This window comes from Macaca nemestrina, chromosome X, assembly GCF_043159975.1.
Source record: "Macaca nemestrina isolate mMacNem1 chromosome X, mMacNem.hap1, whole genome shotgun sequence".
Classification (NCBI taxonomy): Eukaryota; Metazoa; Chordata; class Mammalia; order Primates; family Cercopithecidae; genus Macaca; species Macaca nemestrina.
In genome coordinates, this window is record NC_092145.1 from 4,464,992 (window position 1) to 4,470,991 (window position 6,000).

A 6,000-nucleotide genomic window follows, 5' to 3' on the forward strand; every position below is an offset into this window, starting at 1 on the left:
TTTGAAGGACTAAGTCATGCATTATTTGTCTAGACTAATGTCCAGAAGAGTTTTCCCTAGTATTTTTATGTTTCAGATCTTACATTTAAGTCTTTAATCCATCTTGAGTTGATTTTTGTATACGATGTGAGATAGGGCTCCAGTTTCATTCCTCTGCATATAGTAATCCAATTTTCCCAGTACCATTTGTTAAAAAAGGTGTCCTTACCCTACTGTATGTTTTTGCCAACTTTGTAAAAGGTCCATTGCCTCTAGATATGTGGCTTATTTCTGAGTTGTCTACTCTATTCCATTTATCTATCATCTGCTTTTATACCGGTACCATGCTGTTTTGTTTACTATATAAACAAAATAATATTTTAATTTGAGGTCTGGTCATATAATTTGAGGTCAGGTAATGTAATACCTCCAGCTTTGTTCTTTTTGCTTAGAATTGCTTTGGCTATTCAGGCTCTCTTTTTGGTTACACATGAATTTTAGGATTGTTTTTCCTAATTCTGTGAAAATGACATTGGTATTTTGATAGGGATTTCATCGAATCTATAGATTGCCATGGGCAGTATGGTCATTTTGATGATATTAATTCTTCTGATCCATAAACATAGGATGTTTTTCCAATTGTTTGTGTCATCTATAATTTCTTTCCTCAGCATTGTGTAGTTTTCCTTGTAGAGATCTTTCGTTTCCTTGGCTAAATATATTCTCAGGTATTTTATTTTTTGTAGCCATTGTAAATGGGATTGCCTTCTTGATATGATTCTCAGCTCAATTGTTATTGGTGTATATAAATGTCACTGAATTTTGTACATTGATTTTGTAAGCAATAACTTTACTAAATTTATCAAATTTAAGAGTCTTTTGGAGGAGTCTTTAAGGTTTTCTACGTATAAGATCATATTGTCAGAGATAATTGAACAGAGATAATTTGACTTCCTGTTTTCCAATTTGGATGCCTTTTCTTTCTTTCTCTTGCTTGATTGTTCTGGCTACTGTGTTCTTTTCTGAAGGCCATAGTGAAGAATCCATTTATTTGCCCTTTCCAATTTCCAAAGGTTCCCACATTCTTTGTTTTTTGTCCCCTTACTCCATCATCAAAGTCAGCAATGCTGGACTAAGTCTTTCTCACAACACCATCTCCCTGGTTCTCTCTATTATGCCCTTTGTTTCCACCTGTAAGGACCCTTTTGATTACATTGAGCCCACCCAGATAATCAAGAATAATCTCCCCCATCTCCAGGTCAGGTGGTTAGTAATCTTACTTCCATCTGCAACCTTAATCCCCCTTTGCAATGTAACCTAACATAGTCACAGGTTCTGGACATTACCAAATGGACTTCTTTGGGAGCTAATTATTCTGCCTACCATGATAGAATTAGAACAAGGAATATTATCAGGTACAAAGAAGGATAAAGAGTCAATTCTAGAAGAAGATGTAACAATTCTAAGGATGTATGCATTCAACAACATAGCTTCAAAATACATGAAGCAAGAACCAACAGAACTGAAAGGAGAAACAGTAAATCCACAATTATAGTTCGGGACTTCAACACTCTTAGTAATTTGTAGAGAAGGCAAGCCAAAAATTCTTAAGAATATAAAATATCTATAACACATTATCAACCAACCTGACTAAATTGATATGTATAAAACACGCCTCCCAACAACAGCAGACTACATATGTATTTTCACATGCTTATGGAATATTCAGCAAGATAGAGTATAAAGCTACAAAACAAGCTCTAAACTTAAAAGCATAGAAATCATAGAAAGTATATTCCAGAGTAACATTAGAAATGAATTATAGAAAGATATTTAGAAAATCTCCAAATATTTAAAAATTAAACCATACACTTCTAAATAGCCATGGGTCAAAATGAAGTCTCAAAAGAAATTACAAAATATTTCAACAAAATGAAAATAAAGATACAACATATCAATATTTGTGGAAGAAGATAAAGCAATGCTTAGAGGGAAGTTTACAGCATTAAATGCACATATTAGAAAAGAAGAAAGGTTTCAAATTGATAAACTAAGATTCCACTTTAAGACCAGAGTAAAATAGCTAATTAAACCCAAGGAAAATAAAATTTAAAAGATGATAAGTGCAAGAATCCATGAATATCATAGAAAAACAATAGAGAAAAATCAATGAAGCTAAAAGTCTATTCTTAAAAAAAATTGATAAAATTGATAGATTTCCTGCAAGCAAGAGTAACCAAGAAAAAACAGAGAAGATACAAATTACCAACATCTGTAATGAAAGAGAAAATATCGATGTAGATCCCACTGGAATTAAAAAAGATAATAAGGGCATACTACAGATAAATCCATGTCCATAAATTTAACACCTTAGATGAAATGAAACAACTCACATTATCGATGTCTGTTGAAAAAATTTATATCCTAAATCGTCCTATATCTATAAAAAATGAATTCATAATTTAAAATTTTCCAATAAAGGAAAAACTCCAGGGCTGGATGGATTCACTAGTGAATTTTATAAAACATTTAAGGAATAAAAAATAATAATTCTACCCATTTTCTTTCAGAAGATAGAATAGGAGAGAGCACTTCCAAGCTTACTTTATAAGGTCAAAATTACCCATGTTCTAAAATCAAAGACTTACAGGAAAAGAAAATTAAAGACCAACATCCCTCATAAGCAAAAATACAAAAGTCCTTAAAAAAAATAGCAGATTGAATCTGGCAAATTATAAAAAGAGTAATACAACATGATTAACTGAGGTTTATTCCAGGGAGTTGAGGCTGGTTCAACATTCAAAAATCAACCAATTTACCATATTAATAGACTGCAGAAAAAACAGCTGTGACTGTGACCATCTCCATAGATTCACAGAAAGCCCTGCATAAAATGCAGCATCTATTCATGATAAAACTTTATGTAAACTAGGAATATAAGGTAGCTTCATGAACCCGATAAAGAGAATCTGCAAAAGTATCTATAGTCAACGCTATAATTAATGGTGAATGACTGAATGTTATCCCCATTAAGATTTGAAAAAAGGCAAGGATGTCCACTATCACCATTCCTATTCATCATTGTACTGCAAGTCCTAGCCCATAAAATAAGGTAAAAGAAGAAAAAGGAAAAGAAGAGCAAACAGATTAAAAGAAATGAAATAAAACTGTCTCTACTTCCAGATGACATATTTACATAGAGAATCCCAAAGCATCTACCAAAAATCTCCTAGAACTACTAAGTTTCATAAGGCTGATGAGAAAAGCACTGCATATAAAAATTAATTGTACTTCCATGTACTAGTAATGGCAATTGGAATTTGCAGTTTTAAAAGTATCATTTACAAAAGCATCAAAAACATGAAAAATGTATAAGTCTAAAAAATATCTGTGCAGGATCCACAGGTTGAAAACTACAAAGCACTAGTGAAAGAAATGAAAGAAATACTAACTAAATGGATTGATATTGTATCCATGGTTTGAAAGACAATATTGCTAAGATGTGAAATTTCCCCAAATTGATCTATGGATTCAAAGCAATCACAATAAAAATCTCAGGAAATTTTTAGTAGATATAGTAGATACAAAAAACAAATTCAAAAATTTATATAGACAGGCTAAGGAGCTAGAATAGCAAACAAATTTTTAGAAAAAGAGAACAGGCCGGGTGCGGTGGCTCATGCCTGTAATCCCAGCGCTTTGGGAGGCCGAGGCAGGTGGATCACCTGAGGTCGGGAGTTCAAGACCAGCCTGACTAACATGGGGAAACCCCGTCTCTACTAAAACTACAAAAATTAGCCAGGCATGGTGGCATATGCCTGTAATTCCAGCTACTTGAGAGCCTGAGGCAGGAGAATTGCTTGAACCCGGGAGGTGGAGGTTGTGATGAGCTGAGATGATGCCATTGCACTTCAGCCTGGGCAAAAAGAGTGAAACTCCATTTCAAAAAAAAAAAGAAAAAGAAAAAGAGAACAAAGTCAGAAAACTGACATTATCTGACCTCAAAGGCCTGTGTAACATATACTAAGATATACTCTATTTTAGGATACAAAAACAAATCCCAAGAAATTTAAAAGAATTGAACTCATATAGTGAGTATGTTTTCTGACCAAAATGGAGTCAAGCTAGATGTATTTCCAGGCGCATGGTGCATGCTGTCAGTGGATCTACCATTCTAGGGTCTGGAGGAAGATGGCCCTCTTCTCACAACTCCACTAGGCAGTGCCCCAGCAGGGATTTTGTGTGGGGTTCTGACCCCACATTTCCCTTATGCACCACTCTAGCAGAGGTTCTCCATGAGAGCCCCGCCCCTGCAGCAAACTTCTGCCTGGGCATCCAGGCGTTTTCATACATCTTCTGAAATCTAGGCAGAGGTTCCCAAACCTCAATTCTTGACTTCTGTGTATCCACAGGCTCAATACCACATGGAAGCTTCCAAGGCTTGGTGCTTGCACCATCTAAAGCCACAGCCCAAGCTCTACATTGGCCCCTTTCAACCATGGCTGGAGCGGCTGGGATGCAGGGCACCAAGTCCCTGGACTGCACACAGCTCAGGGACCCCGAGCCTGGCCCACAAAACCACATTTTGCTCCTAGGCCTCTGGCCCTGTGATCAGAGGGGCTGCTGTGAAAACCTCTGACATGCCCTGGAGACATTTTGCCCATTGTCTTGGGGATTAACATTTGACTCCTCATCATTTATGCAAACTTCTGCAGCCTGCTTGAATTTCTCCCCAGAAAATGGGATTTTGTTTTCTATCGCATTGTCAGGCTGCAAATTTTTCAAACTTATGCTCTATTTCCCTTTTAAAACTGAATACTTTTACACGCACCCAAGTCACCTCTTGAATGCTTTGCTACTTAGAAATTTCTTCAGCCAGATACCCTAAATCACCTCTCTCAAGTTCAAAGTTCCACAGATCTCTAGGGCAGGGGCAAAATGCTGCCAGTCTCTTTGCTAAAACATAACAAGAGTCACCTTTGCTGCGGTTCCCAACAAGTTCCTCATCTCCATCTGGGACCACCTCAGCCTGGACCTTATTGTCCATATCGCTATCAGCATTTTGGGCATAGCCATTCAACAAGTCTCCAGGAAGTTCCAAACTTTCCCACATTTTCCTGTCTTTTTCTGAGCCCTCCAAACTGTTCCAACCGCTGCCTGTTACCCAGTTCCAAAGTCGCTTCCACATTTTTGGATATCTTTTCAGCAACACTCCACTCCTGGTACCAAAAGCTGTATTACTTAGGGTTCTCTAGAGGGACAGAACTAATGGAATACATATATGTATATATAAAGAGGAGTTTATTAAGTATTAACTCACACAATCAGAAGGTCCCACAATAGGCCATCTGCAGGCTGAGGAGCAAGGAGAGCCAGTTCAAGTTCCAAAACTGAAGAACTTGGAGTCCGATGTTTGAGGGCAGGAAGCATCTAGCAAGGGAGAAAGACATAGGCTGGGAGGCTAGGCCAGTCTCTCTTTTCACATTTTTCTGCCTGCTTATATTCTAGCTGTGCTGGCAGCTGATTAGATTGTGCCCACCCAGATTAAGGTTGGGTCTGCCTTTCCCAGCCCGCTGACTCAAATGTTAATCTCCTTTGACAACACCCTCATAGACACCCACAGGATCAATACTTTGTATCCTTCAATCCAATCAAGTTGACACTCAGTATTGATCATTACACTAGATATCAGTAACAGAAAGATAATTTAAAAAATCTATGAATACACAGAAGCTAAACAATACATTTCTAAATGGGTCTAAAAAGAAGTCCATGGGTCAAAAAAAGAAATATCAGGGAAATAAAAACTACATCGAACTGAATGAAAATGAAAATACAACATATCAAAATTTGTGGGAAATAGTTAAAGAAGAACTTAGAGAAAACTTTTGAGCACTAAATGCACATATTGGAAGGAAGGGAAAAGCTTCAAATCAATAACCTATGCTCCTGTCTTAGGAATACAGAAAAAAAAAGAACAAAATAAACTTTAAGCAAGCAGAAGGAAAGAAGTAATAAAGA

At 36.6% G+C, this 6,000-nt stretch overlaps 1 long non-coding RNA gene across 1 annotated transcript in view; it reads right to left on the bottom strand.

Annotated features, from left to right (window-relative positions):
* The window catches only part of LOC105495889 (uncharacterized), a 50,848-nt gene extending 45,443 nt beyond the window's left edge, over positions 1–5,405 (bottom strand). Inside the window, exon 1 of the long non-coding RNA XR_011618403.1 lies at positions 5,300–5,405. This is a non-coding gene — a long non-coding RNA (uncharacterized lncRNA). The remainder of the gene's footprint in view (positions 1–5,299) is intronic.
* Between the last annotated feature and the right edge of the window lie 595 nt (positions 5,406–6,000).